General features: G+C 49.4%; 1 protein-coding gene across 5 annotated transcripts in view; it reads right to left on the reverse strand.

Moving 5' to 3' along the window:
- The window catches only part of HRH1 (histamine receptor H1), a 149,845-nt gene that overhangs the window by 108,206 nt on the left and 16,374 nt on the right, over positions 1-25,265 (reverse strand). Inside the window, exon 1 of one of the 5 annotated variants that reach the window (XM_027522616.1) lies at positions 2,685-2,887. The exons of 2 other annotated variants lie outside the window; for them this stretch is intronic. The gene's annotated coding sequence lies outside the window, so the exon portion shown is untranslated. Of the gene's footprint in view, positions 1-1,842; positions 1,941-2,684; positions 2,888-25,265 lie in introns of those variants that run through there. 2 more of the 5 variants (XM_027522614.1, XM_027522613.1) reach the window with 2 other exon arrangements.

A 25,265-nucleotide genomic window follows, 5' to 3' on the forward strand; every position in this document is an offset into this window, starting at 1 on the left:
TGGGACCCTGTTGCTTGGCATCTCTCTATTTTCATCTCCGCTGCTACCAGCCACACTCAGGAGGGACCTAAGGTCCCATCTACAGCCTAGATGTCACTGACAATCTAGAAGGAGTCGGGCAAATCCCAAATCTGCCACAGACCAGCTGGGCAACCACAGGCAAGCTATTTAACCTCTCTGAGCCTCAACCGACTATCTGTTCAATGAAGGTAATAATAACAATAGTGCCTGCTTTGCAAAGCTGCTGTGAAAACTGAGCAGGATAATGCATAAAGACACTCTGACCTGTCCATTCTCTCTCCCATTCTCCGCCGGTTCCTGCCTGCCTCTAAAATTAAAGCCAAGATTAAGGCAGTCAAGACCTGCCTATCAGACCCCCAGCTCGCCTCTCCTTCATGCCCTGGAAACACGTTCCATCTTGGCGCCAGTCACAGGGCACTAGCTCCCACCATGGAATCAGCCCCGCAAGCACCTTGCGGCTGGAGGAGTTTGTTCAGAGTACTTACTCCTAGCACCACTGTGGGGCTCCAGGCCTGAGGTGGGAGCCCCCTGCTGGAGGACAGGAGCCCTGCATGGAACATCTCCCAGGCAGAGCCCATACCTCAGAGATTAAGGGATGGGGTGGGGTCTCCCTGGGCAGCGGAGGGGTGGCTCAGATGGTAAAGAATCCGCCTGTAATGCAGGAGACTCAGGTTCAATCCCTGAGTCGGGAAGATCCCCTGGAGAAGGACATGGCTACTCACTCCAGTATTCTTGCCTGGAGAATTCCCATTGACAGAGGAGCCTGGCGGGCTACGAGCCTGGCGGGCTACAGTCCAGGGGGTCACGAAGAGTCGGAGAGGACTGAGGGACTACACTTACTTACTCCTTGGGCAGTGGAGGTCGGGGGCAGGGGGAGAGTGACCCAGAGAGGGAAAGAGGTTTCTGTGAAGATCCGCTGTGCTCCAGCCCCAGCTCCTGACTCCCTTGGCTCCTTCCAGAAAAACCAAGAGTAACTTCCATAATTGGGCTCCTTTCACCTGAAACGGCAGCCCCCACAGGGCTTCTGCCACCGGAATCCATTTCCTGACATGTAAGGGTCTCCCACCTTTCCAAAGGATCCTCCCTGAGCCACAATGAGGAGGAGGTGGCCGGCGCCTCCTGGGTTTGCAGCCAGGCTGTAGGGAAGGCTAAGGTGCTCTCCATGTTTCCCCGGCCCCCCGACACCCCACCCCTGGTGATGCTGAACCTGGGGCTCAACCGCATCATGTGGTGGAGTGGTTTGGGTCCGGCCGACTGGGGCTCAACCTCCTGGCTCTCTCCTTGACTGGTTGGTGCTCCTAGGCGCAAATTGCCCCTTCTGAGTCTCTTTCCCCCTCTGTAAAATGGGTATAATAATACCGGATCATCGAGTTACAGGGAGAACCCAAAGAGATGAGGGATAACCCAGTGCCTGGCACACTCAACGCACTCAAGAGATGGGCTGGAACTATCGGGAGCCTCGAGGTCAGAGCCTGGGGCAGGGCTGGGAAAACTGGACCCTCTCCCGTCTCTCCGGTAGGAGCTCGAGGCAGCCGCCCCGGGCGCGCACCCTGGCGAACCCCGGCAGAGCCACAGGTGTCTGCGCGTCGGGGTGGGGGGAACCAGAGCTGGTTCTCAGGGTGCCGCGGACCCCTACCCGCGCCGCCCACAGTCCCCAGGGCCCCCAAGCGCGCCCACCCCACGCCGGAGGCTAGGGGAGCTCCGTGGCTCGGCCAGGATGCCCGGACCCAAGCCCGGCCGGCCGCGCAGCGTCTCGCCCCGCCGCCGCCGCCGCGCTCCGGCCCCTTGCCTGCGCCCTGCCCGCTCTCCGCTCCGACTCACCGGCACCGGCTCCGGGGAAAGTTTGGTGGCGCGGCGGCCGCGACGGCCAGGCTGCTCGGGGCTCGGTGGCGGCGCGGCGCCGAGGGAGCCGACCCGGAGGCGGGGCGCCGGGGGAGGAGCCGCGCCGAGGGGGCAGCCCGGAGGGAGGCCGGGAGGCGGAGACCCGGGCCCCGGGCCTGCCGCTCCCCGCCTCCGGCTGCGCGCCTCGGCCGCCCCCGCGCCTGGAGGCGGCGTGAGGGGCGCGACCTCTCTCCCTCCACACCCGCCCCGGGGCCCGAGCAGCGCCCCCGGAGCGCCCTGCTTCGGGCCCGGCTCGGGGGCGCGGCTCCTCGGGTGGGGAAAGGAGCCTCAGAAGCTTGGCGAGAACTCCCTCCGCCCGCGCACACCTGAGGGCGCGCACAGAGGTAAGTCAGCCCGAGGAGGCCCAGAGCGGGAGAGTCGGAGCTGCGATGCTGCTTGGCCAAGTGAGCCACAGCCCGACTGACTCCCAGTGACACTTCAGTCCCCCACGGCCCTGCCGGAGAGGCCGATCGAGGGACAGACGAAGGGGCGCCGCGGAGACGAGGGCTGACAGATAGGCACCCCACCCCCTGAGGCTCCACCGCGATCTAGAGAGACAACCCACGCCCCACCACCCCGCCCCACCACCCCGCCCCAGGTCTAGAACTCCACCTCTCCTCTCCCGCCAGCTGTTTCTCTCCAGCTGCTCAGATGAGCTCAAGTTTCAAAATTCAGTGAGTTCCGGTTAGCATCCTAAGGACGGGGGCCGGGGGCGGGGGGGGGGAGGTGGTTCCTCTGCAGGCCTCCTCTGCCCCCGATGCCGGGAGCCTGAGAATTCTTACCAGCTGCCTTCATCCAAGGGACCGAAGAAGCAGAATTCTTTCCCCTTCCTCAGTGCCAGGAAAACTCCACTGGAGCCACTCAGCTGGTATCTTATCTCAACACTCCAAAAGAGACACCCAAACTTAGTAGGGGAGATGGGTGTTTGGAAGGAGGGAGGGGCTTCCTTGGTGTTCCAGTGGTTAGGACCGACGCTTTCACTGCAAGAGAGCACGGATGGGTTTTAATCCCAGGTCCTGGGAACTAAGATCCGCGCATACCCCGCTGCAGGGCCAAAAAAATAAAAAATAAAATAGAAGGGGTTGGCTGGGTGTGGGTTTGGGGCTATTTCATGGTGATATCTTAGCCTCCACTGAGTGCAGGGAAATTCCACTCAGAGGTAGTGAAATGGTGCAGTGATTTCGAGGCCCAGCTTCATGAGCTGTGTATGGTATGTGGGTGATCTGGCTTTCCCACCTCAGGGTCCACATCTGTAAAATGAGGGTTAATAAAAACAGCTGTCATTGTGCCATGCACCTTTCTAAATGCTGCAAGTACTTACTCATTCAGGCCACACAACAGCCCTGAGTAAGTGGAAACTATTATTATCGCTCTTTTGCAGAGACGAGAACTAGGGTACAGAGAAGCTAAGTGAATTACTCAAGGTCACACAGGAGAACTGGGAGCCTAACCTATGCAGCCTGGCTCCAAGGTCCAAAGTCATAATTATTGTACTGTAATTTTCCTCTCAATGGGGCTGCCGGAAAGTTCCAGGAGATCATTATGTAAAGGAGTTAGCAAGTGCTCCGTAAATGGTAGCTCGTGGATTTCTGAGCCTGTCTACACGGAGGGGATTTGAGGGGAAAGAGGAGACTGGATTCTGGATAACTGGCAGACCACGTTATTCTGACTTTTATGAAACCGAGAGGCAATGGATTTCCCATGTGTTCCTCTGACTGGCCCCCTGTGCCTTAGCATAGCCCCACGACCAGGACCCACCCTGAGTCCACAGTAAGCCCCCTCCATTCCCTGGTGATCCTCCAGGGCCTCCATATTTTACACTGTACCAGACTCTTGCACCCTTTGGAACTGAGTGAGCACTTGTGGTAGCAACTGTTGTAAACTCTATAGGAAATGCATTTCTGCTCTCCACAGCTGTAGGGCTGATAGGAATGAAGTGGCGGGGGCCAGGGAGGAGACCCTCGGAAATGGCTGGGTCCATATCCATCCCCTCTCGCCTTTCTGCAATTCAGCAAAGGCTTGATTATTTGGAATTCCTCCGCAAAGTTTCACTTCCCGGGCTGGTTTTAGACCTACTAAAGCCCACAGTGATCAGCATTTTGAGAAACATCAATATTTGAAAAACAGCACATCAGACAGTAATTGAGGTCCCTCATGATCAGGGTGTGTTTTGTTTTCTTATGGCATTTGAAACTGATGTATCAGGAGATAACTCAGGCCATATCCTGGGTGTGTGGGGCGGAGAGGGAATAGCCAACTTCCTAAGAATATATAGGCAGCAGAAGAAAAATAATAGCTGGACCTTGGGTCACACTTAGTGTTTGCCAGGCTAGTCCAAAAGTGTTACATAATCTATTTTATCTATTCACAATAATCCTATGAGGTAGATACTATTAACCTGCCATTCTGCAGATGAGAAGACTGAGGAACAAAGTGATGAGGAGATGTGTTTCGTAAACACAGCCAGTGAGTCACCTCAAGATCAGACAGGTAGAAAGCAGCTGAAGCAGGTCTGGAACCTGGATCAGCCTGGATCCACAAGCCTCTTTTACTTCTGTGGTTTGTGAAAGAAAACTAAAAAGGAGGAATCACTTGAGGCCCTGAGTAGAGACTAGAGGTATGGATTAAAAAGAAATAGAGATAAATTACAAGTTTGGGATTTAACATATATATACTGCTGCTGCTAAGTCGCATCAGTCGTGTCCGACTCTGTGCGACCCCATAGACGGGGGCCCATCAGGCTCCCCCGTCCCTGGGATCCTCCAGGCAAGAACACTGGAGTGGGTTGCCATTTCCTTCTCCAAGGCATGAAAGTGAAAAGTGAAAGTGAAGTCGCTCAGTCGTGTCTGACTCTTCGAGACCCCATGGACTGCAGCCCACCAGGCTCCTCTGTCCATGGGATTTTCCAGGCAAGAGGACCGGAGTGGGGTGCCATTGCCTTCTCCGATATATATACTACTACATGTAAAATAGGTAAAAATGCAGACCTACAGTACGGCACAGGGAGCTATGTCCACTATCTTGTAATAACATACTGGAAAAGAATCTGAAAAAGAAAATATGTGTAACTGAATCTTTGCTGTATACTTCAAATTAATAGAACATTGTAAGTTAACTATGTGTGTGTGAGTCGCTCACTAACTAAAGAGTTAGTGTCCAACTCTTTGCGACCCCATGGACTGCAGCCCGCCAGGCTCCTCTGTCCATGGAATTCTCCAGGCAAGAATACTGGAGTGGGTTACCATTCCCTTCTCCAGGGGATCTTTCTGACCCAGGGATGGAGGGAAGCCCACGAGTTAATTATAATTTTTAAAAAGAAGTTGATTAAAAATATCTGTTCTGCCACTTGTTTGCTTACTTTGCTTCTCTGAGCCTGTTTCCTCACCTGTAAAATGAGAAGAATGACGCCTATGCTATGTCTAGGATTTTAGTGGTGATCTTTTGGTAGCAGGATACATTAAACCCAATTGTAACCAGCTTTAGCCCAAAAGGGCTTTAAGCTGAAAAATGCAGGAAGTCATTCTGGATTCAGACATAGTCCATGCCAGAGACTCAAGGGAAGTTGTCATGAATCTGTCTCTATCTCTTGACTTACTTCTTCTTTTTTAAAATATTTATTTATTGGGCTGCTCCAGGTCTTACTTGAGGCATGTGGGATTTTTTAGTTGCAATAGGTGAACTCTTAGTTGCAGTACGTGGGATCAAGTTCCCCAACCAGGGATAGAGCCCCAGGGTGGAGTCCCAGCCAACGGACCACCAGGGAAGTCCCTTGACTGTTTTTTATTTTTGCTTCAGGTTTATTAGCAGGCTAGATCTCTTTATGCTGCTGCTGCTGCTGTTTAGTTGCTCGGCTGTGTCCAACTCTTCCCCACCCCTGCACTGTAGCCCGCCAGGCTCTTCTGTCCATGGAATTCTCCAGGCAAGAATACTGGAGTGGGTTGCCGTTTCCTTCTCCAGCGAATCTTCCTGACCCAGGGATCAAACCCACATCTCTGGCTTGGCAGGTGGATTCTTTACCATGAGCCACCTGGGAAGCCCAGGTCTCTCCACAGGGAGGCAGAAATGGCCCGTTAAGCAGCCTCAAGCCAAGAGATCACTTCCTTCTCCAAACCTCCAGCACACATCCTAGATCTGACTCCCATTGGCCTGGCTTGAGTCACATGCCCAGCCCTGAACCCATCATAGTTGCTCTGATTGGCCAAACCTGAGTCATATGCCTTTATAACCAGAGTGGGAGAGGGGGGTCAGTCCTCCCCAAGTCACCAGGACTAGAAGTGGGTGAGAGATGGTTCTATGAAAGAAAATCAGGGTGGGGCTTCCCTGGTTGCCCAGTGGTTAAGAATCTATCTGCCGATGCAGGGGACACAGGTTTGATGCCGTGGGTTAGCCAAGCCCGTGCACCACAACTACTCAAACCCACGTGCCTAGAGCTTGTGCTGTGCAACAAGAGAAACCAACACAGTGAAAAGCCCTTGCCCCACAACAAAGAGCAGCCCCTGCTCACTGCAGCTAGAGAAAGCCTGCACACAGCAACAAAGACCAATCACAGCCAAAAATAAATTAATATTTAAAAAAAAGAAAATCAGGGTGTTAGTAGCAGAATAAGGGGGCATCAGTGCTGTGCAGGCACAGATGTCTGCTTCCTCACAGAGCCCTTGTATGTTAAATACACCTGTGTCTGCAAAGTGTATGGCTCTGGTGGGTACTCAGGGACTGAGTCCCTTCCCTCTTCCCTCTCCTCTAGGAAACAGGATTCACATCCCACCAAACCCAGGCCACCAGCTTCCTTGTTCACATGCGGAGACTAAGAAGCTCCAGAGATGAGAAGGGACTTTGCCCAGGGTAACCCAACAACCAGCCAAGCAGTCATCGAATCTGTGTCTTTTGACCTGAAACAAATCTCAGTGAAAGTCTGAGCTGAGAACTTTGAGACCCTCTCTGCGCCAGCGGAGTTCTCTGGCACGCGCACAGGGTGGGTAGGAAAGATCCGGCACACTGAAGACCCAGAGGAAGCGATGCCACTCACGTGGGGGTCCCAGACTGTGCGCCAAGCTGTGGGCTGGTGGGTCCGGCAGAGTGCCGGTCCAGCCGCCTACCCATCACGTTATGAACTCGACCATCTCTGGGGACTCTGCACTCTGGAGGCTGAGAGATCCAAGCGCTCACGTTTCCTATGGCTGCCCCAAGTAGGTAACACAGCCCTTCCCTTGTTTAGTTTCTGGCTCCGTTTATGAGAGGGGAGGTGCCTCCTTCAGGACCCAAGTGGACCAAGTAGCAAGCATGTGATTTAGAGCTGTCAATATTGACCCTTTCAATTTGGCCCTTGACTCGGCTCTAGGGTTTCCAACCTTGGGCAGGTCGTCTGACTTCTCCACTCTAAATATAGTTAGGCTGGCATGCTGTGAAGCGATCTATTTAAAGGAAGCTGGGCAAGACTCGCACACATCTGGCTGCAGTGGCTAGATTGCTCCTTCCATCCCCTGTCAAGTGAAGCACACCGGTTTGCTATACGCACTGCTGTGGGGAGTGAACATTGCTACGGCCTTGCTGGAGGGTACTCTGGAGCCAGAGGATGACACCTTTAAAGATGTTCAGACTATTATTCCATACCCTATGAAGTTTTCCTGAGAAAATAACCATGGATATCACCAAGATATGCACAAAGATATTCATTGCAGGACTGGACGTAGTAGTAAAAGACTGAAAATAATCCAAATGTCTAACCACAGGGGATTGGTTAATTTAATTATGGTTCCCAGGTGGCACTAGTGGTTAAAAAAAAACAAACAAAAAAAAACCCACCTGCCAAAGCAGGAGACATAAGAGACATGGGTTCGATTCTTGGATCGGGAAGATCCCCTGGAGAGGGGAATGGCAACCCACTCCAGTATTCTTGCCTGGAGAATCCCATGGACAGAGGAGCTGGTGGGCTACAGTCCATGGGGTTGCAAAGAGTCAGACATGACTGAAGAGACTTAGCACGCACACACTCATATGGATAGAGTAGACTATTATACAGATAAGATTGTACTACAGCATATAGAATTATGTGAAAACCAATTATAATATGAATGTCAAAATGAGAAAACAATAAAATTCTGTAAAGCAATTATTCTTCAATTAAAAATAAATAGATTTATTAAAAAATAGAAGCTTAAAAACTAGTAAGTTATAAACTCATTTTGTGAAGAAATACACCTATTTATGTATTTAAAAGCTTAAAATGGTTGTATCAGAGATAGGTGGGAAGGAGAGAAAAATCTGTGGGTGTTCTTGGTTTTCACATACCTGTGTATGTTTCTAACATTTCATTAATAAATTTGTGTTACTTCGTTAATTAGGAAAAATGCCCAGTAGTTTTTACAGAGATTTTTGCTGGTTTCCTTTTTAAAAAAGCACTTTTACTTCTTGAAAATCACCATCAGGAATGAGGTTAAACTGATCTTTCTCTCTCTCTCTGTCTCTCTCTCAGGCTATGATATGTGGAGACAAATGGGGAGCTGGGTGTTGAGAGAGCAGCGACAGCCACAGAGCAATACAGCGCAAGAAGGCTGCACCAGGAGGCTCCACCCATTTGCTGTGTGACGCCGGGCAACTCACTCAGCATCTCTGGGCCTCAGTTGCTACATCCACAAGATGATGTGTTTGGTTACATCACCTCCGGCGTTCTTTCCAACATGCAAATTCTACTATGGATAAGTCTGTGTGCGCCAATGAACGTTCATAAATTATTTTCGTCTCTCCAGACCCGTGAGACTGTGGAAAACTCTGCCTGCCCTGTGTCTCAGCACGTGCCTCCTGCTCAGTCTCTTTATCCAGCTGCTTTGAAATTGGCAAATTCATGGGGAAGCACATTGACTTCAGGCTCTCATACTCTGGGATTTCCAGCACTCAACTCCTGGCTTCCTGGATAGCTCTTTGAAGCCTTTTAACAGATTTTAATTTTCTTTTCAACCATTTTATCTAGGTCTTCTAGTTGTTTATTGAGAGGGTTGATCTCTCTCTACAAGTAGTTTGTCACAGGCAGAAGCAGAAGTCCCTTCATATGTTAGTAAGTAAAACAAGTAGTTATAGAATGGTATGTAAAGTGGGTTCTGTTTATATGCAAAGTATATATGTATATGTGTGTGTGTGTGTGTGTGTGTGTTCATGAAGAAGAAAAAGAAAGAACAAAAGCTATACACATTGCCTAACTACTGAGGTTTTCATTTTTTAACATAAATATTTCCAGTTTTATACAATGGACACTGAGCGTGTCCAAACTGGGATTGACTTTTGAGGTAATTTATAGTCCATTCTAAAGGAGATCAGCCCTGGGTGTTCCTTAGAAGGAATGATGTTAAAGCTGAAACTCCAGTACTTTGACCACCTCATGCAAAGAGTTGACTCACTGGAAAAGACTCTGATGCTGGGAGGGATTGGGGGCAGGAGGAAAAGGGGACAACAGAGGATGAGATGGCTGGATGGCATCACCAACTCGATGGACGTGAGTTTGAGTGAACTCCAGGAGATGGCGATGGACAGGGAGGCCTGACGTGCTGTGATTCATGGGGTTGCAAAGAGTCGGACACGACTGAGCAACTGAACTAAACTAAAACTAATACCCATTTTGAAAATGAGCACGTGAAGGCCAGGAACATTTAAATTCATTTCAATTCAACAATTATTGGAGACTTGTTGTGGGCAGAGAACCATGCAGTGGGCCTCAGGGCATCCAAAGACATGTCAGACCCAGTTACCTAATCCTCTGTTCCAAGTGTCTCCAGTGTGTGCTACACTTTGGGAGATGAGGATGAAGATGACAAGAATCTGCCCTCAAGAAATGCTGGCTATGGAGACAGTTACTCAGATAAACCACTCCACATATGATGTGATAAATGCTAAGGTAATGACATGGCAGAGATTGTGGTTTTCTTCTTAATAGCTACTCTTTCAACATCCAACTAAAAGATTGTATTTTGCAGCCTCCCTTTAGTGAGTTGTGGTCATGTGACAAAATTTTGGCCCATGAGATGTAAGAAGAAATGTTGTGGGGGTTTCTGGGAAGTCTTTTTAAGGGAAACAGCAAATCTTCCCTTTTTTCTACTGCTCAGAATTTAGATGCAATGTCTGGAGCTTTAGAAATTCTTTTGACCTGTGAAGGGACCCCGTACTAGGATGATGGAACAGATGAAAATAGCCTTAGTCCCCAACACCATGGAGCTGCTCTATCAGCCCTGTATTTCTCTGTTTATACTTACTTCACACAGGAGAGAAATAATCATCTTATTTCTTATGCCACTATTATTTAGGATTTTTTTTCTTACACACAAATAGAGAAAGTCTCAATTTATACAAATCCTAAAAATAAAATGTTACAGGAGCAAAGGAGTGAGTGAGGAAAGAGTGAGTATTTCCACTTTTGAGCAGCAAAGAAGTCAGAATAGGTATGGAGGTTGTGAAGAGAGTTTGCCAATGAGATGGGCAGGGATGAAGGAGGAAGAGTGGACCAAGAAGGGAGCCTGGGCACAGCGCAGGGAATGGGCAGACGGGGTGTTGGAATCATGCAGCCTGGATTCAGACCCCATCACAATCACTTCATTGCTCTAAGCCTCAGTTTCCCCATCTGTAAAATGGGGGTAAAAATAGTGTCAGCTGCATCAGGTTATAGTGAGTATTACATGAGTTAATATAATGTGCCTGGTGCCTGGAGAGTGCTCAGTAAAGGCTGGCTGTTAATGTGTGTACCTGAAAATTGGGATAATCATAGTCTGATCTCTAAGGTCAGTCAGTGTAGATAACACAGCACAGGGCACTACCCAGACTGGGTGCCCAGCTATGGAGCCCCCTTTCTCCCACTGCTGTCAGGGAATTTACAATCAATATTTAACAAGTCTTCACCAAGCCCCTGCTCTGAGCCAGGTACTGGGCCAGGAGGTTGCTGACTTCAGGAAGAATCAGACCTTATCCCTGACTTCCAGTTGCTTACAGTCCCGAGGAAAGGAAAGAAAAATAAAAAGACGAGCATAATACAGTATGAGAAATGCAACAGTGGTCCAGGTTCAGTCCACGAACTCAGGTGAGCAAGAAAGGTAACATTATTTTGGTTAAATAAGCTCAGTCTCGGCTATGATCTCCCATATTAGGTGGGAAACCTTAATCTCAGGCAAGCTGAGATTTTCCTGTTTCTCTGGGGGTGGTGTTTCAGTTCTGTGGATCTTGTGGGGAGTGTCTGAGGTGTGTCATCACTAATCCATGCTGATATCTGTTGAGACATCTTTATTCCTATCTGAGGAGGGGTCACCCACACACACAGGCCACTGCTAAGTTGTCCCTTGAAGTTTCATCCCCTCTCTCGGCTGCTTCTGTGGCCCTTGAAAGTGCATAGGAACCATTGCTCAAGCTCCCACGGCCCCTGGGGCACAGGGAACTCTGTTAGACATATGAGGTTCTTCTGCTCAGCCACACAAAGTCACTTCTTTCCACTCGAGAGTCTGCCCAGGAGAAGACACGTCCTTTCCACATTTAATTTCCTCGAGGATTCCATGGTCTCTCCAAGTTCAAGGCTATGGCTGTGGAAGCAGCAGGTTCAAGTGTCTCTTTCCTCCAGGGATGCACCATCCATCTGCCCCTTTGCTGATGCTTCAGGTCTCTCCTCACTCTTATCTAGAAAGTTTGGTCTGGATTCAGGAAGGCACAATCTTGCTCTTGAACTCCCTGCCCTTTCCCATATCAATCATGTCATAATACACACGAGACTTTTCCTGTTGCCCTTTTGAAACTGAAAAACCAGGCAAAGATTCCAGTTTCTCGTTTTCTGCAGGGCCAGAAAAAGAACATTAGGCTTGAAACAATAATCTACTATTTTCTGTTATAATGGCAGGGGTATGGGGGTGCATGTAAGGCTTCTGGGTAACAGAAATTAGCAAGAAAGAAAAACAACACAATGAGTTCCCTCCATCCCCCCATCCCTCCCCAGAATGGCTGAAATTAAGAAGACTGACACAATCAAGTGTTGACCAGGGTTTGGAGGCACTGGAACTCTTCCCACAGGTGGTGGGAATGTAAAATAGTATACGCACTATGGAACACCGCTCTGTAGCCTTAATAAATGTAAATCTATCTTATGATCCAGAAAGTCCACTCCCAGGTATATCTCTAAGAGAAATGAAAACATATAGCTATAAAAAACTGTGCATAAATCCTAACAGCTGTATTCATTATATCCCAAGTTGGAAGGTGAAAGTGAAAGTCACTCAGTCATGTCTAACTCTTTGCAACCCCATGGACTATAGAGTACATGGAATTCTCCAGGCCAGAATACTGGACTGGGTAGCCAGTCCAGAAGGGAAACCCTTCTCCAGAAGATCTTCCCAACCCAGGGATCAAACTCAGGTCTCCCAGATTGCAGGCATATTCTTTACCAGCTGAGCCACAAGGGAAGCTCAAGAATACTGGAGTGGGTAGCCTATCCCTTCTCCAGTGGATCCTCCTGACCCAGGAATCAAACTGGGATCTCCTGCTTTGCAGGCGGATTCTTTACCAACTTAGCTATCAGGGAAGCCCCAAGCTGAAAACAACCCAAATGTCTATCAACAAGTGTTGGGGGCCAGAGTGAGGTACCCGTGGCAAAGGTCATGAGGAACGAGGCTCGACATATGCAAAGGCAGGATCGAGCCTCAGGAGTCCCCCTGGAAATCCTCGAGCATCTACCCCCATAACCAGAGCCTGCCTACTTTACTACTTTGTGCTCTCACCTACACCTCTGACTTTACGGGGGGCTGTCCCCCACCACCTCTTTCGGAGAAGGAGTTAACTTAGAGCTCCAGTTAATAAAAACTCCTGGGCGTGACAAGAGTGTTTTAACCTACAAACTCCTCTGAAGGTTCTCTAGCCTGCCTGACAGGCTTGTCCGGCCACATGTGATTGCTCACAGCCTCCCAACCATGAGAGGCACGAGATGCTTTAACCCTTCTAAAAACAGGTTCCTTAGAAAAGTTAGAAAACTATAAGTATAATGGGCTGATTAGAAATTGTATTGGTGAAGGGTTTTTCATTTGTTGAGCCAATGTTTGTTGCTAAGACTCCACATCCCCTGCCCTTACACACATTAATTAATATATAGAAGAAATAAGTATTAACCTTTGATATTAATCACATTAGACCTTAGGCTAAGTAAATTCTTTCCTTAACTAAAACCCACTATACCCTCACCCTATAGGAACGTAACTTTATTTGGGTGGTGTCTGTTTTAAGAATAATCACCCCTGGAGAAATAAGTGTCCTGGTTGACTGACCGTTGTCACAAGGAGAGGGTCATAAATTGTCAGCAGGCCCCCTGGCCAGAAGATGATGTAACACCCCTAAGACCTCTGTATACATTTGTATTACGCACCTGACTTTGATAAAAGTCAGGACTGCTGACCCCACGTGACTTTTACATAACATCTCAGTGTATAAAAGTAGACCATGGAAAATAAAGAATTGGAATCAGTTTCTCGAAATACTGGTCTCCCCATGTCGCTCCCTCTCACTCGAGCTGAGTCTCCATCTGGAGCGTGGAACCCGCCATGCTTACTAATTATGCCTGGGCTTCTAAGATCCGACCCGGGGGGCCTCAGTGTCTCCTCTCCTTCAGGAGAACGGAAGGATGCCTGCAGCCTACGTAAGTGGTGCAAACTTCTTGTCTTGAAGTTTTATTGGTCTCCCGCGTAAACCAAGCTACTCAGCCTCTTTTCTCTACTGAATTTTCCTACTGAGCTATCCTCATCCTATTACTCTTTATATCTTTGATAAAATATTTAAATAAATAGGTCGCTGACGCCGTCCCCGCTTCGAATACCCTGGATCAGCCGGGTTGATTGGTTGCTGGGGCTGGTCCCCGGCAAACAAGAGCTTGAAAAAACACATTTTCGTTAAGTTAAACAACCCAAGAGTTAATCACAACCCTGGTTGTGAGAGTGGACCATAAAGAAAGCTGAGCCCCAACGAACTGATGCTTTTGAACTGTGGTGTTGGAGAAGACTCTTGAGAGTCCCTTGGACTGTGAGGAGATCAAACCAGTCAATCCTAAAGAAAATGAGTCCTGAATACTCACTGGAAGGACTGATGCTGAAGCTGAAGCTCCAATACTTTGGCCACCGATGCGAAGACCTGACTCACTGGGAAAGACCCTGATGCTGGGAAAGACTGAAGGCAGTGGGAGAAGTGGATGACAGAGGATAAGGTGGTTGGATGGCGTCACCAACTCGGTGGACATGAGTTTGAGCAAGCTCCAGGAGTCGGTGAAGGACAGGGAAGCCTGGTGTGCCGCAGTCCATGGGGCTGCAAAGAGTTGGACACAACTGAGCGACTGAACTGAACTGAAACACCCAAATGTCTAACAACAGGAGCTTGCAAAAACACATTTTAGTTAAGTTCATACTAACAGATAGCACACAACCATAAAAGCAGATGAACTACTGCTGTCCATGAAACACAAAAGTCAACATTATCCTTCTGAATAAATGAAGCCAAACACGAAAGAGTAAAAATTATATATTCTACTTGTAGGAAGTTCAGAACTAATCTATAGTTTTAGAAGTGGTTATCTCTGGGGGAGAGGGGGGGCAATTGTCATTGACCACAATGGGCACTGAAATTGACTTCTGGAAGACTCTGATCTTGGGGTTGGTAATACAGGTATAGGACAGGTAAAATTAATATTTGTGCATTCTATCATATGTAAATTATACCTCCATTTTTAAAAATTGAAATTTCCTTAAAAAAAACCCACAGAGGCTAACATTTCAAAAATAGTGTGCCACCCTGGTGCCATGAAGAGGTAAGCACACAGCACTCAGCCAGGAGAGGCAATGACCACACCAAAGGAAAGAGAGCTGTGTGCCTGATGATACTGTTTGGCCTCCTAGATCCAGCACACCTGAAGCCTACTGACTTCATTTTTATGAGGAGACAGCTATCTATCAGCCATTGGGAGAGGTCTCACCAGAATCCAATCAGGCTAGCACCTTGACCTCAGAGTTCAGCCTCCAGAACTGACAGAAGGTAAGTCTGTGTTGTCTAAACCAGCTGGGTTTAGGCGAGCAGACTAAGACACGTGGCAATGTACATTTTACAGATGGGGAACACTGAGGCCCAGGGAAGGGACATGATTCTCACAAAGCCACACAGGCTTTAAGTGGCAAAGCCCAGGGTAAAAGCCAGCACAGCCGGGTATTGTTACAAGTGCATATGGTAGATGGAGGTCAGCGGGCTTCCTCTAGGACAGGCTCCAGGAAGAGGTGAGTGGGGAGCAGGGGTCTGAAATGGGAGGTGGCTTAGTGGAGAGGCTGGGCAAGGGAGGGTCTGAGGGGCCACAGTGAGTCCCCAGGAGGCTGCTGGGGTGTGTGAAGTAAAAAAGGGAGCACAGCTGGAGCGACAGGAATGAGCAAGACTGGGTGTGTGGAAGAGGCTTGGTTAGCGAATTCATGTTGCTGAAATTTCAGTTGGAAGGCTGTGCAGAGTGAGAGATCTCAGAGCTGGTGCCAGAGTCAGCCACGTACCTAAAGGGAAGAAGGGCTTCTTTTACTTCTTGGGTGGCTTCAGTACATTCACAGTTTTGTTCAGTGAGCACCACTGTCCGTTTCTAGAACATTTCCATCAACCCCCCAGATAACTCCATATTTCCCAGTTTTCCTCTTCCCCCTATTCCTCGGCAACCATTAATCTACTTTCTGTCTCTGTAGATTTCCCTATTCTGTACTTTCATATAAGTGGAATCAACTCCATGATGTTGTCAGATGTGACTGTCTTCTTTCTCTTAGCATAAGGTTTTTGAGGTTTATCTATGGCACAACGTATACAGGCACTTCATTCCTTTTTATGGCTGTATAATATCCCATTGTGCAGATATTTCACATTTTATGTATTTATTCTTCAGTGGATAGACACATGGGTTGTTACTTCTTTTGGGCTGTTATGCAAAATGCTGCTATGAATGTTCTTGTACAGGTTTTCATATGAACCTATGCTTTTTTATCCTCTTAGGTATATACCTGGGAATGGAACTGCTGGATCATTTTGTGACCCCATGGACTGTAGCCCACCAGGCTTCTCTGTCCCTGGGATTTCCCAGGCAAGAATACTGGAATGGGTTTCCATTTCCTTCTCCAGGGGATCTTCTCAACCCAGGGACCTAACCCAAGTCTCCTGCATTAGCAGGTGGATTCTCTACCACTGAGCCACCATGGAAGTCCCAAACAACACCACCACAATGGTGATTCTATGCTTAACTTTTTGAGGAATCACCAAACTCTTTTCCAGGGCAGCTGCACCATTCTACACTTGCATTGGCAATGTCTGAGAGTCCTAAAGTCTCTGCATATCCTTGCCAACTTATCTTCCCCCCACCCTTTTCACACCCATCTGAATGGGTGTGAAGCTGTATCTCTTTGGTGTTGATTTGCTTTTCCCTAATGACTAATGATGTTGAGCACCTTTGCATATACTTATTGGCCATTTGCCTGTCTTCTCTGGAGAAATGTCTATTCAACTTTTGTCCATTTAAATAAAAAAATCAGCTGGGTTGTTTGCTTTTTTAGTATTGACCGTAAGAATTTGTTTATATGTTCTAGACACTAGACGCATATCAGACATTTGGTTTGTAATTATTTTCTCCCATTCTCTGGGAGTCGCCTTTTTCTAATTCACACCGGAGTACCTTTGGGTCCAGTGGGGACAGGAACTCTACTGTCAAAGCCCAGGTCACTTTCCTGCCACGAAAACAGAAAAAGTCTTGCCCGGGTCTCACCAAGAGGACATGGAAGCACCTCAGCACCTTTACAGCCGGTCTGCTACGCACGTGCCTGGCACTAGGGGCTTAAATCTGGAGATAACACGGTCCTTTTCCTGGCTTTCGCACCTCCTTGACGATGCTTGCAATCAATCACTCAGGCTCTCCAGCCAAACACTGGCTGCCCTTGACTCCGCCCCTTCGTGCTAACAGCCAATCGGCTCCCGCGATCGTCATCTGTGCTTCCTCCTCCTCCCCGCACCCCAGCCTAGGCCGTGGGTACCCGAATAGGCTCAGGCTTCTCGGTCGTGTGCAACCTCACAGCTGGCTGGCTTCTTCCCATCTGTCCCAGCTCCACCAGGGCAGGAGCGGAGTGACTTTTCTTAAGTGACAATCCATCCTGGGGCTCCCCTGATTGACAAGTTCCCATGGCTATAACCATGAAAAATGCACAGGAAGCGACCTTTTGTCTGGGACTGGTCTCTCCACCCACTTCTTGAAATGACTCAGCCTGATCGAGTCTTCTCCCCATTTCCCAATTCACCCTGCCTCCAGGCTGTACAGAACCCGCACCACCACCAGCCTCCCCCACCCCTGCCCCCACAATAGGTGATCGGAAATACGTGGCAGTGAAGATTTTACCTAAAGAAATCTCAGGGTGGGCGGCAGCTGGTGAGGGAGGAGCGGGGGTTTGCGTGGATAAGGGGAAGGGTGATGGGGAGGGGAGGAACCTCCCTCCACCTGTGCAGTGACACCCTTCACACCTGGCCCATGTAGGACTCACCCTGGTTACCTGAGAGGCTCCTGGGAGGCACCTGAGAGGTATGTGAGAGCCTGAGTCAGCCTCAAGCATCGGCAGTCAGATTCCTCTGGCCCTCTTGGAGCCTCTTAGATGCCTCAGACCAAGAGCCAGAAAAGCCATCAGGCCCACCCCCTTGCTTACATAAGCCTCCATCTAGATTCTTGGGCTAACTCTGATAACAAACGGGGGAGACCGAGGCCCACAGAGAGGAAGAGGCCCTTTCCAACCTTGACTGTGTCTTGACCACCCGGGGAAAGTGAAAGTGTTAGTTGCTCAGTCATATCTGACCCTCTGTGACCCCCTCGAATGTAGCCCACCAGGTTCCTCTGTCCATGGGATTCTCCAGGCCTGAAATACTGGAGTGGGTAGCCATTCCCTTCTCTGGGGGATCTTCCTAACTCAGGGATCAAACCCTGGTCTCCCACATTGCAGGCAGCCCAGGGAATTTGAAGGAAATAAGCTTCCTTAGATACTACTGCCAGCTTGGGGCAGGAGCCCTGTCATCTGCATTTTTTAATAGATGATTCTGCTGGGAACAGGAGGGCCGCTGATAGCTGGCCGGACACAGAAAGGTGTGGGAGTGTGTTGGGGGGGCGCCCATCGCTTGATGGGGTCTGGCTTTCTTCCCAGAATCCTGGGGTGTGCCGGTGGTGAAGGGTCAACAGGTCTGGGCTGTGTGTGGTCAGACCACCTTGCTTTCTCAGCCTGGAAGCCAAGGCTGGCTCTCCGGCTGCCAAGATGCTGGGACTGCGGCTTGCCTCTGCGCTCTGGACTTGGCTGTTCAGGATGTTCTGGGGAGAGAAGGCTCCCGGGAGGCAGCCCGTTCTCCTCTGAGGAGCTTTCAGCTCTGAAACCTGGGAGGGGGAGGTTCGGAGGCCAGGGGAGGAGTAGGGGAGGGACAGAGCCTCTGTCCAAGGGTAAATACAACAGAAACCGAATTACAAAGGAGCCTGTTTGTCTCAGGGCGGGGTGGGGGCGGGTATGAAGGGTGGTGGTGCAGGCAGGTGCGCCAGCTGTCACCTCCACACCTGCCCCAGGCTCCCGGCACCCTCCTGGCTCCCTGCGCGCCCTTCCATCAAAATGTGTTCCCTGGGCGTGATGTGCAACCCATCCACACTTGGGCGCAATCGCCTGATAACGCGGATCCAAAACACAAGCGTGTTCCCTTCTCGCTTTCCTTTTTCCTTCCCTCCCGCTCCATGATCTGCTTTCTCATTGCGCCCCTGGTCTTGAGCTTTTTGGTCTGAGCTTCCTGTTCCTCAGGTCTTTACTTCCTCGCTCATCATGTCTGTTTTCCACGCTTACTTGGCCAAGCCGCCAACCCTGGCCATGTCCCACTCTCAGCCACCCCAGCCTGCACCCCTGTGCAGCTGCTGCTGACCAGGCTGGAGAACAGCAAGCGCTCTGGCTGTGCTCATGTTAAACTGGTGAGCTTGAATGTTAAGAGAGCCCTCGGTGCTCCCTGGCAGTTGGACTTGACCTCCCCATTCATTCACTCCGTGGCTCTCTAAATGTTCCTGTGCCTCCTCCCCAGTCCCCATTCTGGGCTTCCAGTTCACTGAGCTCATCAAAGCAGTCAGAACGTCCACAGACCCACCAGCATCTCCAACCGTTTCTCATCCTGCCTACCCACTGCCACAGGTGAGCTGACCTGACTCTTGCACATCTGCGTTGTGCGCTGGACCCCACTCCCTTCCTCTGCTCAAGGATGTCTTTCCAGCAACCCTCTCTCTTCTTTCATAGCATCATTTTTAACCTCCTGTAGATCATTCTCCTAAGCATACAGTTCAGTTCAGTTCAGTTGCTCAGTTGTGTCTGGCTCTTTGCGACCCCATGAATTGCAGCATGCCAGGCCTCCCTGTCCATCACCAACTCCCGGAGTTCACCCAAACTCATGTCCATTGAGTCGGTGATGCCATCCAGTCATCTCATCCTCTATCGTCCCCTTCTCCTCCTGCCCCCAATCCCTCCCAGCATCAGAGACTTATCCAATGAGTCAACTCTTCACATGAGGTGGCCAAAGTATTGGAGTTTCAGCTTTAGCATCATTCCTTCCAAGGAACACCCAGGGCTGATCTCCTTTAGAAGGGACTGGTTGGATCTCCTTGCAGTCCAGGGGACTCTCAAGAGTCTTCTCCAACACCACAGTTCAAAAGCATCAATTCTTCGGCACTCAGCCTTCTTCACAGTCCAACTCTCACATCCATACATGACCACTGGAAAAACCATAGCCTTGACTAGATGGACCTTTGTTGGCAAAGTAATGTCTCTGCTTTTGAATATGCTATCTAGGTTGGTCATAACTTTCCTTCCAAGGAGTAAGCATCTTTTAATTTCATGGCTGCAATACAAACACACCATTATTTCCCCATCCTTAAAACAATAACAACAGCAAAACAATCTTCTTGACTCCTCTTCCCCTTCCAGCTATTCCTTCATGTCTCCCTGTTGGGTTAGTTATTGCTGTCTAAGAGTCCACCCCAAACGTAGTGGCTTTCAAACTATCACCCTTTTATTATCTCATCAGTTTTGTTTTCTTGGGCTCCAAAATCACTGAGTTGGTTACTGCAGCCATGAAATTAAAAGACGCTTTCTCCTTGGAAGGAAAGCTATGACAAACCTAGACAGAATATTAAAAAGCAGAGACATGACTTTGCTGACAAAGATCTGTTTAGTCAAAGCTATGGTTTTTCCAGTAGTCATGTACGGATGTGAGAGCTGGACCATAAAGAAGGCTGAGCGCCAAAGAACTGATGTTTTCATACTGTGGTGTTGAGGAAGACTCTTGAGAGTCCCGTGGACTGCGAGGAGTCCAGTGCATCCTACCAGAAATCAGTCCTGAATATTCATTGGAAGGACTGATGCTGAAGCTGAAGCTCCAATACATTGGCCATGTGATGAGAAGAGCTGACTCATTGGAAAAGACCCTGATGCTGGGAAAGACTGAAGGCAGGAGAAGAAGGGGGAGACGGAGGACGAGATGGCTGGATGGCATCACTGACTCAGTGAGCATGCATTTGAGCAAACTAGGAGATGGAGAAGGACAGGGAAGCCTGGCATGCTGCAGTTCATGGGGTCACAAAGAGTTGGACACAACTGAGCAAATGAAGAGCAACAGTTTGGTGGGTGGAAGGGGCTTAGATGGGTAGTTATTTGGTTTTATGTTGTATCAGGTGGGGCTGTAGGCTCCACTGGGCTAGGATGTCACAAGGCCCATGGCTGGTGCTGGCTGTTGGCTGGATCTCAGTTTGGCCTGTTGAGCCCAAGGCCTCCATTCTCTCCTCCTCGTGACTTGGGCGTTTTAGAGTATAGTGGCTTGGTTCCAAAAGTGCAAAAGCTGCCAGGCCTCCTTAAGGCCTAGGCCTGGAACTGGCCCAGTGTGGCTTTTGGCACCTTCTACTGGTTAAAGCCAATCACAGGGAGAGCCTCGTTGTACGGGTAAGGGCTACACCAGGACTTGAATAGCAGGAGGCAAGGTCACTGCAGGCCCGCAACCAACTCACTTCCACACTTCCCTTTTCAAAGGTGCTCTCCGTCCTCAGTCTTTCCAATTCCTCTGTGAAATGAAATGCCTCTTCCCGTATTAACAAACACGGATGTAACAGCCACCAGCGATTTCGGGCCTCCAAATGTGAATGAGGGCTCCCAAAAGAGAAAACAAAGCCTGTGATCCAGCAGATACCACCTCTCCTTCCCTCCCCCGCCCCCAACCCCGACCCCCAGTGATTGCTAAGGAGCTGGATGGGGGGACGATGGAGAAATCAGAAAACAGGATGCTGGCCCCAGATAGCTGAGATGCATATGAAAGGGATGACTTCAATAATCCCCAGACTCTTGCATCTTCCCATACATGGAAGAGATATCTGGTTTTCCTTAATTAACAATAATCTTTGATGTTCAGACTGCCTGCCCTCCTTTGTTACAAGCTTCTATATATCCTGACTCCTTCCCCCACCTCCTCGGAGCAGTTTCCCAGGGCTCCTTGAGATGCTGTCTCCTGGGCTTGAAGTCCTAAGATCTTCCCACTGAATAAAACACGCTCTACTTTCAGGCTGCAGACTCATTTTTCAAATCGATGCCTCCCTCCCAATTTTCTTAAACCCGTTTCAATCAAGGTGTTCACTTCAGCTACTCCACAGACGACCCCCCTTGTCAAGACTGCCAGGAGCCTCCTCATGACAAGCCCCATGGTCAGTTCTCGGTCCCCGTCTCCTGAGTGGTTTGGCCCCGTTGGCTGCTCCCTTCTTTCCTTGGTTTCTGGACCCCAAGCTGTCCTGGTTGTCCCCTTCTCACTCTCCTCCACTGACTGGTTCTCCTCTCTCCCAATCTCTTAATATCGGGACGACCCAGGGGCTCAGTCCTCGATCCTTGTCTCTTTGTATCACTTTCTTGCTAATGTCCCCTGATCTCATCACTTTAAATACCACTCACATGTCATGACTCCACATTTATATCTCCAGCCTAGACCGCTCCTGAATTCCAGCTCACATCGCACGCCTACCTGCTACCTCCACTGGGTATCCAATGCATGTAAAACCTGCATATCCAAAACCAAACTCCGTGTTGACCCCCCAGCCCCACCCCACCCAAACTTTGATCCGACTTCAGCTTCCCCTATGTAGCTTGATGGCAATTCACTTCTTGCAGTTACTCAGGCCCAAACCCCAGCATCAAACTTGATTTCTCTTTTTCTCACACCAGTATCCACACTGCCGTGAACTCCTGTTGGGTCTCCCTTCAGAATATATCCAGACTCCAGCCACCTCTCATCTCTTTGGGGGTCACCACCCTGGTGGGAGCTCCCATCCCCTTAGCTGGATGACTTCTCACTGGTCTATCTCTACCCTGACCTCCTAAAACCTGCTGATTTATAGCTGGGTGGCCAGAGGGGGTCTTTTAAAATCTAAGCCGTTTTTTTTTTTTTTTTTTTTTACTAAATAGCATTAGAGATATTCACACAGCATGTGAACCCTTGCAGGGCTGAATTCCATTTGAATTTTTTGTTTTTAATGAGATTCCCTAATAAATGTCTTTATTACATTTCTTTAAAAGCTAAAATAAATAAAACCTAAGCTAGATCACATCCCTTCCCTGCCCAACACCCTCCAAGCACTCCCGTGTTACTCAGCAAAAGTTTGCCAAAGTCCTCACCATCACCTGTAAGGCCCTGGATGCCCTGTTACCGCTGACCCCCTTCTGCACTCCCCTTCACTCCCTCTGCTCCAGCTGCTTGGCCTCGGATACAGTCTTCCACACTCAGCAGGCACACTGCCACCCGGAGTCTTCGCCCAGGCCTTTCCCCTACCGCTAGATCTCTGCAAGGCTCCCTTCCTTGCCTCCCTCCCTCTTTGCTCAGAGGTCACCTCCTCCAAGAGGCCTGCCCTGATCTCCCTATTTAGAACTGCATCCGAGCTCTGCCTCTCTGGCTTTTCCAGTCTCCCTTTTCCTGCCCTTTTCTCTCGCCAATAGCTCTCCGCCTTCTAACATACTCTGTAATTTACTCATTTATCTTTATTGCTTTATCTGACTCATGCTGCTAATATATAAGGTTCACAAGGGGAGCACCTTTGCCTCTTGTTCACGGAGGCATTCTAATGCCCAGAGCAGAGTCAGGTCCAGAGAGGGTGATCAAATTGTATTTTTTTTAATTTACTATAAGTATCTCAAGTCCGTTTAAGTATGTCAAATCCTTTTAAGTATATCACATCCTTTGTGGCACAGGGCAGCATGTAGACACATTTATTGTTGCATTTGCTCTTCCATCTATCCACCCATTCACTCAACTGCCCTTCCATCTGTTTATAATCATTTATCTGCTTAATATCATCCACTCATGTCTGTCTCTCTGTCCAGCTATTCATCTGTCCAGTCTGCCTTAACAGTCCTTCAGCAAACATATTTGAAGCTTCAAATTTTGGCCCAAACTCTGTGCCGGGCTCTGCAATCACATCCATGACAATAAGATTCTGACCCCAGGGGTGGCTGTACATAACTGTTTCAGGATGTGCGCATCTGTTAAGAGAACAAAACGAAACAGGACCTTGAGTCTTAGTGTAAAGAACGGCACCATAATCAGCAACTGGTGAATTGGTTGGGTGGAGGTGAACTGAGGTGAGGGGGTCGGGGGTGGGTGGAGAGGAAGCTCCTCCCGTCCTGTGTCTCAGCTCCTGGCTGCCGCCACCTCGGACCACTGACCTAGGACTTCTGGGTTCTACTTTCTCCAGGTCCCTGAGCCCCAGGATCCTCATAGGCACAACCCAGTTTACTAAAGCACGCGTGAGACTTCTTGAAACATGGATTCCAACCCTGGCTGCACATTCTAAACCCCCCGGGAGTCGGACACCCAGGCCTCATTTTCAAACAATGAGATCTGAAACCTCTTGGAGTGGGGCCTGGGCATTGCTGTTTTTAAAAAGCTTCCAGGGGATTCTGATGTGCAGCCAGGCTTGTGTACCAGCGGAGCTAGTGCCTGTTTAATCAATGCCCTTTATCTATTTAATTGATCTTGAATATTGCAGCTGGAGAAAAGCAGATTTAATTAGAAGAGCCTCGACATTTGTGGAGATGCTGATGTCAGTGTCTGAATACTTTCAAGGCCTTCACAAGTTGTGTGTTGCTCGTTGTTAATATTTTACTCTTAGCTGTTTCAGATTTAGGTTGTTTTAGATTTAGTCATTCAGTCATGTCTGACACTTGGTGACCCCCCTGGACTGTAATCCACAAGGCTGTGCTGTCCATAGGAGTCTTGAGGCAAGAATACTGGAGTGGGTTGCCATGCCCTCCTCCAGGGGATCTTCCCAACCCAGGGATCCAACGTAGGTCTCCTGCATTGCGGGCAGGTTCTTTTCCGTCTGAGCCACCAGGGAAGCATCATGGGAAAAACTCATGTCCATAAAGCTAACTTTTGGAGAGAGCAATTAAAAAAAGTAAGAGCTGGGGAGAAACTATCAATGGTTGAGTCCATAGGGAAGAAGAGAAAGTGAGAGATAGAGACAGAGAGAAAGAAAAGAAGGAGAGGAAGAAACTTTCCTGAGCTCACTGGGGCAAGAGTAAGTGGTAAAGAATTTGCCTGCCAATGCAGGAGACCTGGGTTTGATCCCTGGATTGGAGATCCCCTGGAGAAGGGAATGGCTATCCACTCCAGTATTCTTGCCTGGGAAAGCCTACAGACAGAGGAGGCAGCGTACAGTCAGCGGGGTCGCAAAGAGTCAGACATGGCTGAGCGACTGAACAGCAGCAGCAAGTAGAGAAATGGCAGAGAAAAATCTGTGAACGCACAAGAGAACTGGCCCGAGGTCATGTTCTCCAGCTGCTGACTCAGTAATGACTGAGCAGGCTGGGCAGGGCGGCACCTCCCTCCCAGGGAAGGGAACAAGAACCCTGGACCCTGGCTCCCAGTGCACAGTCTTACTGGGATAGAACACCAGGCCCTCCAGGAAGCAAACCTCCAGACAAGAGGCAACGCAAGGGATTTACTGGGGAGCAACTTGTGAGAAATATAGCAGAAAGAGAGGCAGGAGAGCCTCGGATTGCAGTGGTGGTCGGACACCTGTAAAAGGAGAGAGGAGAGGAGAGGCTTGGACGGAAGGAGCCTCAGGCTGCCAGGCGGCATTGAGAAAACCCCCACCAGGCTGAGGGGGGCCTTGGAGCAAAGACTGGCTGTTAGAGGAGCCCTCACTGGGAGGAGAAGGCCTAGCTCAGGTACCCCCACCAGGGAGAGTCTTAGTCTGGGAGCAGCTGGGGCACCAGCTGGAGGCTGTCAGCCAAATACTCTCTTCCCAGGAGGGACTCTTCAAGGGGCAGCTCCAG

Source organism: Bos indicus x Bos taurus, chromosome 22 (genome assembly GCF_003369695.1).
Source record: "Bos indicus x Bos taurus breed Angus x Brahman F1 hybrid chromosome 22, Bos_hybrid_MaternalHap_v2.0, whole genome shotgun sequence".
Classification (NCBI taxonomy): domain Eukaryota; kingdom Metazoa; phylum Chordata; class Mammalia; order Artiodactyla; family Bovidae; genus Bos; species Bos indicus x Bos taurus.